General features: G+C 45.6%; 1 protein-coding gene across 1 annotated transcript in view; it reads left to right on the forward strand.

Moving 5' to 3' along the window:
• Positions 1-12,803, forward strand: part of LOC135505748 (actin-binding protein WASF1-like) — a 198,272-nt gene that overhangs the window by 46,220 nt on the left and 139,249 nt on the right.

The following is a 12,803-nucleotide window of genomic DNA, read 5'->3' on the forward strand; positions in this document are numbered from 1 at the left end:
ACTCTATTCATCCTAGATTTTTTTTCTCCACCATTCACCTTCGATTATTCTCTACCAGAACAACATTTTGTGTGAATGGTTAGTACCGTGGTATCAGACTGACATTGACATTTGCCTTTCAGTAGTTGGCCATCTCCCAACACTAATACGGGCCAAAAAACAACCATCAGAGAGATTACAATGTCCATAGTGATACAACACATCCATATCCAGATTTCTGCTTTAGAGAGGTTAGACACGCGGCCGATTACATTGGAAGGTCAACCTGAGCATACCAAATAAAGTTTGTAATTTCAAGTGAAACCATGTTCACACTTATTCTTAAGGTATTCTATGTATTGGAGTTCATGCTTTATTTGAAAGGTTTAAGTATGAAATTGCATGTATTTTGGCCATTTCAAAGTAGTCAATCATTTTTCACAGAGCTTGTTTGTCCCTCAATGCTATTTATGAAGATGAGATGTTAATGAGGCAATACAGACAAGTGTCTTGATTTTGTTTGCGTATTCCATGGTCTTGTAAAGATGGGGAGGGTGACTGGGATAGGCAATGTAACATCCATAATGTTTTTTAGGAAAAGGTTTTGTGAAACATGCACCTTATATTTCATCAAGGTTTAACACGGTCTTTCACTGGTTTCTCTCTTTTCATTGTCAGTGTCCTTTTTTTACCATAACGGATGTGATGGATACTGATGCGTCAGATCTTCGTTTCAGAAGTTTGCTATTTAGGCAATGCAATCCTACGGTACTATGTCTTCTGCCTTCTTACCTTTTTATGTGTTATGATAGGTTTTGATCATGACCTCTCTAAGGTGTGTCTATTTCAGACTCTTAACCTCTTACATCTATGGGGGCGCTATTTCATTATTGGATAAAAAAACGTGCCCGTTTTAAGCGCATTATTTTGTCACAAAAAGATGCTCGACTATGCATATAATTGGTAGCTTTCGAAAGAAAACACTCTGACGTGTCCAGAACTACCAAGATAGTTCTGAGATTTTCTGTGCGTGCCCTAGAACGTGAGCTTCAGGCAAAACCAAGATGAGACGGCATCCAGGAAATGAGCAGGATTTTTGAGGCTCTGTTTTCCATTGTCTCCTTATATGGCTGTGAATGCAAGAGGAGTGAGTCAACCCTTTCTGTCATTTCCCCAAGGTGTCTGCAGCATTGTTACGTATTTGTAGGCAGATCATTGGAAGATTGACCATAAGAGACCACATTTACCAGGTGTCCGCCCGGTGTCCTGCGCCGAAATTGGTGCGCAAAAGTCAGCTGCCAGTATTTTTCCATGCGATTCAGAGAGGAAAGCAAGCTTCCACGAACGATATATCAATGAAGAGATATGTGAAAAAACACCTTGAGGATTGATTACAAACAACGTTTGCCATGTTTCGGTCGATATTATGTAGTTAATTCGGAAAAAGTTTTACGTTGTAGGTGACTGAATTTTCGGTTCGTTTCGGTAGCCAGATGCAATGTAGAAAACGGAACAATTTCTCCTACACACAGACGCTTTCAGGAAAAACTGCGCATTTGGTATGTAACTGAGAGTCTCCTCATTGAAAACATCAGAAGCTCTTCAAAGGTAAATGATTTTATTTATTTGGTTATCTGGTTTTTGTGAAAATGTTGCGTGCTAAATGCTACTCAAAATGCTATGCTAGCTTTGCATACTCTTACACAAATTAGTCAATTTCTATGGTTCAAAAGCATATTTTGAAAATCTGAGATGACAGTGTTGTTAAGAAAAGGCTAACCTTGAGAGCAGACGCATTATTTTCATTTTATTTGCGATTTTCAGAAATCGTTAACGTTGCGTTATGCTAATGAGCCTGAGGCTTTAGTCACGATCCCGGATCCGGGATGGGGAGTTCCAAGAGGTTTTAACATCCATAACGGAGTTACTTTTCCTCTCTAAAGTACATTTAAGTCATTTGGCAGACGCTCTTATCCAGAGCGACTTACAAATTGGTGAATTCACCTTATATATATATATCCCATTTAGCAGACGCTTTTGTCCAAAGCGACTTACAAGTCGGCTGGGGCCACTACTTTTACATATGGGTGGCCCCAGTGGGAATCGAACCCACGACGCTTGGCGTTGCAAGCGCCATGCTCTACCGACTGAGCCACGACATCCAGTGGAACAGCCACTTTACAATAGTGCATCTAAATCATTTAAGGGGGGGGTGAGAAGGATTGCTTTATCCTATCCTAGGTATTCCTTAAAGAGGTGGGGTTTCAGGTGTCTCCGGAAGGTGGTGATTGACTCCGCTGTCCTGGCGTCGTGAGGGAGTTTGTTCCACCATTGGGGGGCCAGAGCAGCGAACAGTTTTGACTGGGCTGAGCGGGAACTGTACTTCCTCAGTGGTAGGGAGGCGAGCAGGCCAGAGGTGGATGAACGCAGTGCCCTTGTTTGGGTGTAGGGCCTGATCAGAGCCTGGAGGTACTGCGGTGCCGTACCCCTCACGGCTCCGTAGGCAAGCACCATGGTCTTGTAGCGGATGCGAGCTTCAACTGGAAGCCAGTGGAGAGAGCGGAGGAGCGGGGTGACGTGAGAGAACTTGGAAAGGTTGAACACCAGACGGGCTGCGGCGTTCTGGATGAGTTGTAGGGGTTTAATGGCACAGGCAGGGAGCCCAGCCAACAGCGAGTTGCAGTAATCCAGACGGGAGATGACAAGTGCCTGGATTAGGACCTGCGCCGCTTCCTGTGTGAGGCAGGGTCGTACTCTGCGGATGTTGTAGAGCATGAACCTACAGGAACGGGCCACCGCCTTGATGTTAGTTGAGAACGACAGGGTGTTGTCCAGGATCACGCCAAGGTTCTTAGCGCTCTGGGAGGAGGACACAATGGAGTTGTCAACCGTGATGGCGAGATCATGGAACGGGCAGTCCTTCCCAGGGAGGAAGAGCAGCTCCGTCTTGCCGAGGTTCAGCTTGAGGTGGTGATCCGTCATCCACACTGATATGTCTGCCAGACATGCAGAGATGCGATTCGCCACCTGGTCATCAGAAGGGGGAAAGGAGAAGATTAATTGTGTGTCGTCTGCATAGCAATGATAGGAGAGACCATGTGAGGTTATGACAGAGCCAAGTGACTTGGTGTATAGCGAGAATAGGAGAGGGCCTAGAACAGAGCCCTGGGGACAGCAGTGGTGAGAGCGCGTGGTGAGGAGACAGATTCTCGCCACGCCACCTGGTAGGAGCGACCTGTCAGGTAGGACGCAATCCAAGCGTGGTCCGCGCCGGAGATGCCCAACTCGGAGAGGGTGGAGAGGAGGATCTGATGGTTCACAGTATCGAAGGCAGCCGATAGGTCTAGAAGGATGAGAGCAGAGGAGAGAGAGTTAGCTTTAGCAGTGCGGAGCGCCTCCATGATACAGAGAAGAGCAGTCTCAGTTGAATGACTAGTCTTGAAACCTGACTGATTTGGATCAAGAAGGTCATTCTGAGAGAGATAGCGGGAGAGCTGGCCAAGGACGGCACGTTCAAGAGTTTTGGAGAGAAAAGAAAGAAGGGATACTGGTCTGTAGTTGTTGACATCGGAGGGATCGAGTGTAGGTTTTTTCAGAAGGGGTGCAACTCTCGCTCTCTTGAAGACGGAAGGGACGTAGCCAGCGGTCAGGGATGAGTTGATGAGCGAGGTGAGGTAAGGGAGAAGGTCTCCGGAAATGGTCTGGAGAAGAGAGGAGGGGATAGGGTCAAGCGGGCAGGTTGTTGGGTGGCCGGCCGTCACAAGAAGCGAGATTTCATCTGGAGAGAGAGGGGAGAAAGAGGTCAGAGCACAGGGTAGGGCAGTGTGAGCAGAACCAGCGGTGTCGTTTGACTTAGCAAACGAGGATCGGATGTCGTCGACCTTCTTTTCAAAATGGTTGACGAAGTCATCTGCAGAGAGGGAGGAGGGGGGGGAGGGGGAGGAGGATTCAGGAGGGAGGAGAAGGTGGCAAAGAAATTCCTAGGGTTAGAGGCAGATGCTTGGAATTTAGAGTGGTAGAAAGTGGCTTTAGCAGCAGAGGCAGAGGAGGAAAATGTAGAGAGGAGGGAGTGAAAGGATGCCAGGTCCGCAGGGAGGCGAGTTTTCCTCCATTTCCGCTCGGCTGCCCGGAGCCCTGTTCTGTGAGCTCGCAATGAGTCGTCGAGCCACGGAGTGGGAGGGGAGGACCGAGCCGGCCTGGAGGATAGGGGACATAGAGAGTCAAAGGATGCAGAAAGGGAAGAGAGGAGGGTTGAGGAGGCAGAATCAGGAGATAGGTTGGAGAAGGTTTGAGCAGAGGGAAGAGATGATAGGATGGAAGAGGAGAGAGTAGCGGGGGAGAGAGAGCAAAGGTTGGGACGGCGCGATACCATCCGAGTAGGGGCAGTGTGGGAAGTGTTGGATGAGAGCGAGAGGGAAAAGGATACAAGGTAGTGGTCGGAGACTTGGAGGGAGTTGCAATGAGGTTAGTGGAAGAACAGCATCTAGTAAAGATGAGGTCGAGCGTATTGCCTGCCTTGTGAGTAGGGGGGAAGGTGAGAGGGTGAGGTCAAAAGAGGAGAGGAGTGGAAAGAAGGAGGCAGAGAGGAATGAGTCAAAGGTAGACGTGGGGAGGTTAAAGTCGCCCAGGACTGTGAGAGGTGAGCCGTCCTCAGGAAAGGAGCTTATCAAGGCATCAAGCTCATTGATGAACTCTCCGAGGGAACCTGGAGGGCGATAAATGATAAGGATGTTAAGCTTGAAAGGGCTGGTAACTGTGACAGCATGGAATTCAAAGGAGGCGATAGACAGATGGGTAAGGGGAGAAAGAGAGAATGACCACTTGGGAGAGATGAGGATCCCGGTGCCACCACCCCGCTGACCAGAAGCTCTCGGGGTGTGCGAGAACACGTGGGCGGACGAAGAGAGAGCAGTAGGAGTAGCAGTGTTATCTGTGGTGATCCATGTTTCCGTCAGTGCCAAGAAGTCGAGGGACTGGAGGGAGGCATAGGCTGAGATGAACTCTGCCTTGTTGGCCGCAGATCGGCAGTTCCAGAGGCTACCGGAGACCTGGAACTCCACGTGGGTCGTGCGCGCTGGGACCACCAGATTAGGGTGGCCGCGGCCACGCGGTGTGGAGCGTTTGTATGGTCTGTGCAGAGAGGAGAGAACAGGGATAGATAGACACATAGTTGACAGGCTACAGAAGAGGCTACGCTACTGCAAAGGAGGTTGGAATGACAAGTGGACTACACGTCTCGAATGTTCAGAAAGTTAAGCTTACGTAGCAAGACTCTTATTGACTAAAATGATTGAAATTATACAGTACTGCTGGAGTAGGCTAGCTGGCAGTGGCTGCGTTGTTGACTTTGTAGGCTAGCTGGCAGTGGCTGCGTTGTTGACACTACACTAATCAAGTCGTTCCGTTGAGTGTAATAGTTTCTACAGTGCTGCTATTCGGGGGCTAGCTGGCTAGCTAGCAGTGTTGATTACGTTACGTTAAAAGAACGACAATAGCTGGCTAGCTAACCTAGAAAATCGCTCTAGACTACACAATTGTCTTTGATACAAAGACGGCTATGTAGCTAGATAGCTACGATCAAACAAATCAAACCGTTGTACTGTAATGAAGTGAAATGAAAATGTGATACTACCTGTGGAGCGAAGCGGAATGTTGACCGGGTTGTTGAAGTTCTATTCGGTAGACGTTGGCTAGCTGTTGGCTAGCTAGCTAGCAGTATCTCCTACGTTAAGGACGACAAATAGCTGGCTAGCTAACCTCGGTAAATTAAGATATTCACTCTAAGTCTACACACTCTAAACTACACAATTATCTTGGATACGAAGAGAGCAAAGACAACTATGTAGCTAGCTAACACTACACTAATCAAGTCGTTCAGTTGAGTGTAATAGTTTCTACAGTGCTGGTATTCGGTAGACGGTGGACGTTAGCTAGCTGCTGGGCAGATAGCAGTGTAGACTACGTTAGGACGACGAAATACGATAATTACGCAATTATCTTTGAATCAAAGACGGCTATGTAGCTAGCTAAGAAGAAATTGCTAAGATTAGACAAATCAAACCGTTGTACTATAATGAAATGTAATGAAAAGTTATACTACCTGCGGACCGAAGTGTAGATGCGACCGCTCCCTCCAACCCGGAAGTGCAGTAAACATGGAAAATAGTTTTTGTTTTCAGCAGAGCCTTTTATTAAAACTGATAATCCATGTTTTAACCTAAAGACTTACAAATTTAAGCTTAACGTCATAACGCTTCTTATTTCCTTTATTTCTCCAACATGCCAATATTTAGACTCCCGTACCTCAAATCGGGTCAACTCGACACCGCGTTGCATTGAAGCTACATGTCTGAGGCTCACAAAGCAGCGTTGGGGAGATGACAGCAAGAGAAAAGAAGCGATGTGGCAGGGACAGCAGTATAATGATGATTCAGACATCCTTGGCTCACGCTTGCCGGTGTACAAGCATCAGGGACAGAACTCTGGGAAAATATAACAGAAATATATATATATATATATATATATATATATATATATATATACACACACTCTCTCACCAGTCTGTTAGCCAACCCCACCAAACAATTGAGTGAATGCCCAGGGCTTGAAATATGTCCACTGATAAGAAATGAGAGGAAGGTGGAGGGAGGGAGAGAAAGAAAGAAAAGGAGCTCAGTACCACCTTGACGATTGAAGGTGAGCAGGGAGCCACACAATGCCTTCTGACAGACCACATAGATATAGAGAGAGGACATAGAGAAGAGTGAGAGGAGATGTCTTTATCCTCTCCGTCTCTTATTGCAGCACTAGCATCACCTGCTGGAGTGCAAGAGAGAGAGAGATGGGACCCTCAGGCAGACACACCCACATAGTCATCCTTAATCTAAAGTTAACTAAATGACACATGCTACCTTAACCAACGGTTCTCTGCCGGCTAAAAATCTCATCAGGTTCCCAGGGCTGGCAGAAGTGTTTGGCAGGCATTACAAATTGATGACTTCATCATTGTTCAATATAATAGCAGAATAAGTGAAAGGCCAGCGCCTTCACTGACTCAACCGTATAGAGTGATAACGCAAGATAGTCATAGTGACGCAGATGCTTTCTGAATCTTCTTTCTCTCACACCCTCGCTCTCTCACATACACTATCTAGCGCTCACATTCTCTCTATACTCTCTCACTTTCTATCTTTACTCTCCCTCTCACACTTTCAATCTTATCTCTCCACATCTCTCTTCCCACCCTACTCTCTTTCTCTCTCATTCCCTCCCTACCCCATCATCCTCTCTCTCTACATGTACAGTATGAATGCTGAGAATGTCCAGTCCAGCATTAAGCACAGCAGTGTGATTATTATATATATATATATATTATTATATATATGTTTTTTTTTACCTCCTTTTTCTCCCCAATTTCGATCCTGTCTCATCGCCCTAACTCCCCAACTGGCTCGGGAGGCGAAGGCTGTGTCATGCTTCCTGCGAAACATGACCTGCCAAACCGCGCTTCTCAACACCTGCACACTTAACCGAGGAGCCAATGTGTCGGAGAAAACACAGTTCAACTGACGACCGAGGTCAGCTTGCAGGCGCCCGGCCCGCCACAAGGAGTTGCTAGAGCGCGAAGAGCCCTAACCCAGACGACGCTGGCCCAATTGTGCACCGCCCTATGGGACACCCGATCACGGCCGGTTGTGATACAGCCCGGGATCGAACCCGGGTCTGTAGGGACTCCTGTAGGGACGCCTCTAGCACTCCTCTCCACCCGTGTTACTGTACTCTTAAAGGGGACGGAGGGACCAGGGGGACTTCAATTGTCATGAGACACAGGTCACATGACGCCCCACAATCTGACCCCTGTGTGAGAACCTTCCATTTATAGAGAAGAAAAGCCTCTGTGGAGAGAATGAACTCCAACCCACGACTCAGTGGGCTGTGCTGCTGTGAGTGTGTGTATGCATGTGGGTGTGTGTGCTGTCTTTCTCCATCCATCCAATTTCAAAAGGGTCCTTCTCTTTGGCTAATGTTAAAGGAATCACTCTTGATCGATTGGAGAAGGGGACTCGGGGAGTCCATAATAAAACTCAGGCCAACCTTGTCCCAGTGTTCTATACTGACTGCCTGACATTTTATGCCCGTTGGCACTGCCACAGGGCACCACACAGCAGGGACACCATCAGTAACCGCTGGCAACTGCCAGTGTGTGTGTGTGTGTGTGTGTGTGTGTGTGCAGAATCAGACCATTCATTAATTCAATGAGAGGGCACAAAATGGACACCCGTTTCCCTCCTCACACAGAGCAGAGAAGCCGTCTATGAGAAGTTAGCACCAGCTGCAGCTGTCACGGCTCGTTTGGCCAATTTAGCCACACATCCACTTCCTCTCATCCTTCTCCATGTCAGTCCCAAGACTAGAGCCAGTTTCCACTCAATTGCACAACATTTTCTAAAGTGGATTTTTAATTAGGTTAATCAGTGATTCGGATGTAATTGACTAGAGGCAAATACTGTAAGATCTTATTGTTTTTTTCCTACAACTTATTGGCAATTGTAGTGCTAGTATCAGAATAAAATGTTATTTGTCACATGCTTTGTGAACAACTGTAACGGTTTTCTTGAGGTGAAGGAGAGGCGGACCAAAACGCAGCGTGGTGGTTATTCATGTTTAATATATAAAGACACTATACATGAATAAACTAACAAAACAAGAAACGTGAAAACTCGAAACAGCCCTATCTGGTGCAAACACAGAGACAGGAACAATCACCCACAAAACCCAACACCAATCAGGCCAAACATAGAAATAGACAAACTAGACATGTAACATAAAATGCCCACTCAGATCACACCCTGACCAAACAAAACATAGAAACATACAAAGCAAACTATGGTCAGGGTGTGACAACAACAGGTCGAGACTAACAGTGAAATGCTTACATCCCCTTCCCAACAATGCAGAGAGAAAAAAAGAAATAATAACACGAGAAATAAATATAGAATGAGTAATGATAACTTCACTACATACACATGGTACCAGTGCCGAGTCGATGTGCAGGGGTGCGAGGTAGACACAGTATGTTCAGATGTGGTAAATATACAGATATGTCCATAGTGCCTTCTGAAATATTTCTTTCTCTCATCCATCTACAAACAATAGCCCATTATGACAAAGTGAAAACTTGTTTTTGGAAATGTTTGCAAATGTATTGAAAATGAACTACAGATATCTAATTTACGTAAGTATTCACACCTGTGTCAAAGCATATTAGTATCACGTCTTTGTCAGCGGTTACACACCTGGATTGTACAATATTTGCACATTATTCTTTCTAGCCAGAGATTATTTTCAAGCAAATTTAAGTTAAAACTGTAACGAGGCCAATCAGGAACATTGAATGTCGTCTTGATAAGTATCTCCAATCTACAATATACAGTACCAGTCACTTACTCATTCAAAGGTTTTTCTTTATTTTTACTATTTTCTATATTGTAGAATAATAGTGAAGACATCAAAACTATGAAATAACACATATGGAATCATGTAGTAACCCAAAAAGTGTTAAACTCATCAAATTATATTTAAAATGTATTCTAAGTAGCCACCCTTTGTCTTAATGACAGCTTTGCACACTCTTGGCATTCTCTCAACCAGCTTCATGAGAAATGCTTTTCCAACCATCTTGAAGGAGTTCCCACATATGCTGAGCACTTGTTGGATGATTTTCCTTCACTCTGCGGTCCAACTCATCCCACACCATCTCAATTGGGTTGAGATAGGGTGATTGTAGAGGCCAGGTCCTCTCCTTCTTGGTCAAAAAGCCCTTACACAGCCTGGATGTGTGTTTTGGGTAATTGTCCTGTTGAAAAACAAGTGATTGTCCCAGTAGGCACAAACCAGATTGAATGGTGTATTGCTGCAGAATGCTGTGGTAGCCATGCTGGTTACCTGTGCCCTAAATAAATCACTGACAGTGTCTATATTTTATATTTGAGTTTCTTCAAAGTAGCCACCCTTTGCCTTGATGACAACTCTTGGCATTTTCTCAACCAGCTTCATTAGGTAGTCACCTGGGATGCATCAAAGCACTCCCACACCATCACACCTTCTCTTCCATGCTTCACGGTGGGAACCACACATGCAGAGATTATCCGTTCACCTACTCTGCATCTCAGACACAGCAGTTGAAACCAAACATATCAAATTTGGAATCATCAAACCTAAGGACAGATTTCCACCGGTCTAATGTCCATTGCTTATGTTTCTTGGCCACCTATCTTTATGGGTGTCCTTTAGTAGTGGTTTATTTGCAGCAATTTGACCATTAAGGTCTCATCTCAACAGTTGATGTTGAGATGTGCCTGTTACTTGACCTCTAAAGCATTTATTTGGTCTGAAATTTCTGAGGCTGGTAACTAATGAACTTATCCTCTGCAGCAGAGGTATCTCTGGGTCTTCCTTTCCTGTGGCGGTCCTCATGAGAGACTGTTTCATCATAGTGCTTGATGGTTTTTGCAACTGCACTTGAAGAAACTTTCAAAGTTCTTGACATTTTCCGTATTGACTGACCTTCATGTCTTAAAGTAATGATGGACTGTCGTTCTTGCCATAATAGGCACTTGGCCATTTACCAAATAGGGCTATCTTCTGTATACCACCTCTACCTTGTCATAACTCAACTGATTGGCTCAAACACGTTAAGAAGGAAAGAAATTCCAAGTTTTAACAAGGCACACTTGTTAATTGAATTGCATCCCAGGTGACTACCTCATGAAGCTGCTTGAGAGAATGCCAAGAGTGTGCCAAGTTGTCATCAAGGCAAAGGGTGGCTACTTTGTAGAATGTCAAATATAAAATATATTTTGATTTGTTGAACACTTTTTCAAGTCAAATCACATTTTATTGGTCACATACACACGGTTAGCAGATGTTATTGCGAGTGTAGCGAAATACTTACGATTCTAGATCTGACAGTGCAGCAGTATCTAACAGGTAATATCTGACAATTAAACAACAACACCTAATACACATAATCTAGTAAAGGAATGGGATAAGAACATATAAGTATAAAATATATGGATGAGCAGTGACAGAGCGGCTAAGATGCAATAGAATGTAAAGAATAGATAGTAAAGGATACAGTATTTGCATATGAGATGAGTAATTCGAGATATGTAAACATTCTTAAAGTAGCATTATTCAAGTGACTAGTGTTCCATTGATTAAAGTGGGCAATTATATCAAGTCTGTAGGTAGGCAGCTGCCTCTCTGTGCTCGTGGTGGCTGTTTAACAATCTGATTGCCTGTTTTTCAAACTCTCTGTCCCAGCTCTGATGCACCTGTACTGATCTCACCTTCTAGATGGAAGTGGGGTGAACAGGCAGTGGCTCAGGTGGTTATTGTCCTTGATGATCTTTTTTTGCCTACCTGTGACATCGGGTGTTGTAGGTGTCCTGGAGGGCAGGTAGTTTGCCCCCGGTGATGTGTTGTACAGACCACCCTCTGTGGGCGGTGCAGTTGCCGTACTTGGTGGTGATACAGCCCGACCGGATGCTCTCATTTGTGCACCTGTAAAGCGTTGTGAGAGTATTCGGTGACAAGCCACATTTTTTCAGCCTCCTGAGGTTGAAGAGGTGCTGTTGAACCTTCTTCACCACACTGTCTGTGTGCATGGACCATTTTAGATTGTCAGTGATATGAACACAGAGGAACTTAAAACTTTCGAACTTCTCCACTGCTGTCCCATCTATGGATAGGGGGCTTCTCCCTTTGTTGTTTCTTCTAGTCCATGATCATCTATTTTGTTTTGCTAACATTGAGTGAGAGGTTATTTTTTCCTGACGTGCCCTCTTCACCACTGTCTTGGTGTGTTTGGACCATTCTAGTTTGTTGGTGATGTGGACACTAAGGAACTTGAAGCTCTCAACCTGCTCCACTACAGCCCCGTCGATGAGAATGGGGGCATGCTCGGTCCTCCTTTTCCTGTAGTCCACAATCATCTCCTTAGTCTTGGTTATGTTGAGGGAGAGGTTGTTGCCCTGGCACCACACAGCCAGGTCTCTGACCACCTCCCTATAGGCAGTCTCGTTGTTGTCGGTGATCAGGCCTACCACTGTTGTGTCGTCTGCAAACTAAATGATGATGTTGGAGTCGTGCATGGCCATGCAGTCGTGGGTGAACAAATTGTACAGGAGGGGACTGAGCACACACCCCTGAGGGGCTCCAGTGTTGAGTATCAGCGTGGCAGATGTGTTGCTACCTACCCTCACCACCTGGAGGCGGCCCATCAGGAAGTCCAGGATCCAGTTGCAGAGGGAGCTGTATAGTCTCAGGATCCTTAGCTTAGTGATGAGTTTTGAGGGTACTATGGTGTTGAACGCTGAGCTGTATTCAATGAACAGCATTCTCACATAAGTGTTCCTTTTGTCCAGGTGGGGAAGGGCAGTGTGGAGTGCAATAGAGATTGCCTCATCTGTGGATCTTTTGGGGCGGAATGCAAATTGGAGTGGGTCTAGGGTTTCTAGGATAATGGTGTTGACGTAAGCCATTACCAGCCTTTCAAAGCACTTCATGGCTACTGGCATGAGTGCTACGGATCTGTAGTCATTTAGGCAGGTTACCTTTGTTCTTGGGCACAGGGACTGTGGTGGTCTGCTTGAAACATGTTGGTATTACAGACTCAATCAGGGACATGTTGAAAATGTCAGTGAAGACACCTGCCAGTTGGTCAGCACATCCCCGGAGCACACATCCCTGTAATCCGTCTGGCCCCGCAGCCTTGTTTAAGTTGACCTGTTTAAAGGTCTTTCCCACATATGCTACGGAGA

This window comes from Oncorhynchus masou, chromosome 19, assembly GCF_036934945.1.
Source record: "Oncorhynchus masou masou isolate Uvic2021 chromosome 19, UVic_Omas_1.1, whole genome shotgun sequence".
Lineage (NCBI taxonomy): Eukaryota > Metazoa > Chordata > Actinopteri > Salmoniformes > Salmonidae > Oncorhynchus > Oncorhynchus masou.